A 1,208-nucleotide genomic window follows, 5' to 3' on the forward strand; every position below is an offset into this window, starting at 1 on the left:
GTGTAGTTTAAAGCATTGAAAGAGGGGGAAAAAGCCTTACGTTACATAGAAATGCAGAACATGGCATACAGAAATTACATATTTTAGGGAGAAAGTGCAGGTTCAGGAGTTGCCTAAATTTATCTCTGTCCGTTAGCATAGCAGTGCGGTCAGTTCGTTGCCGGACAAGCCACAGTGACCAGGTACCCATTGGAAGGTAACTGAGTGACGTTGCTTGAGCAAGATCCAATATTTGTAGGATGTCTAACGCTAGCTTGTAATACTGGCCTCTCGTCGAGAGAGAATCGATGGCTTGCAGAGCTGATCTTGCGTAAGAAAGAATTAGCCATGTGCGGGTGCAGGTAGGAGGAAAAACGGGACAGCTTCCCGTATGAGACAAGCTCTGCAGCTGTTGAGGACGATTGTGGCCAGTTTGTATTGGGATGTGCCCAGCTGAGGGACCACAAAGGCCGCGGTCGAGGCTCATGAAGCAACCGATCCGTCTTTTGAATCTGTGCACAGAGCCGTCGTATCGCAAGCCAAATGGGCCAAGTGAGTTGTTTAATGCACTGTAAGGGTTACGCGACTTCTTCGAAATCCCAGGTATGTGAAGGCGCCGTTTGGCCTATGCGGTGTCCACGGTGGCACTTTAGAGATGACGCTAATAGGTGCCAAGTCGATTGTACGTAGCCTGTGAGTAGTGAGACATCTTGAGAGGTGCAGCTTGGGCGGTTTCTTGAATGAAGGACAAGGGTTGGTGTGTGTGTCGAGTCGGAGTTGAACTCGAGTGGCTCACAGGACGTGAAAAATTCAATTGGATAGGCCCGTGCTTCTCTATTGGACGATGCACACCGTGGCAGGCCTAGGATGTTCGTAGAGCTTGGGCTGACGGTTTTCGATAGATGAAGAAACAAGGTATGCGTATATAGGAAATAACAGGCATACTGTTATCGTAGGTATACGTAGGTACATAAAACCAGTAATCAGCCGTCGTCATATGCAACTTTCGTTCCATCTGCAAGACCATGACTTCATTTGATGAAAATATTATGGAGCAAAGACAGCAATGCCACGTCACGACGGACTGCTATTAGTGCATGAAGCGAAAGGTCAAGTTGATTCGATTTATGTTTAACGCCCTTGTATTTGCGGAAAGGAATCAAAATTGTGGTAATACATGCAATTATTCTCAGTGAAGCTATTCCATGAAAAAGCGTCGCGTGAAAACG

Source organism: Dermacentor silvarum, chromosome 11 (assembly GCF_013339745.2).
Source record: "Dermacentor silvarum isolate Dsil-2018 chromosome 11, BIME_Dsil_1.4, whole genome shotgun sequence".
NCBI lineage: Eukaryota > Metazoa > Arthropoda > Arachnida > Ixodida > Ixodidae > Dermacentor > Dermacentor silvarum.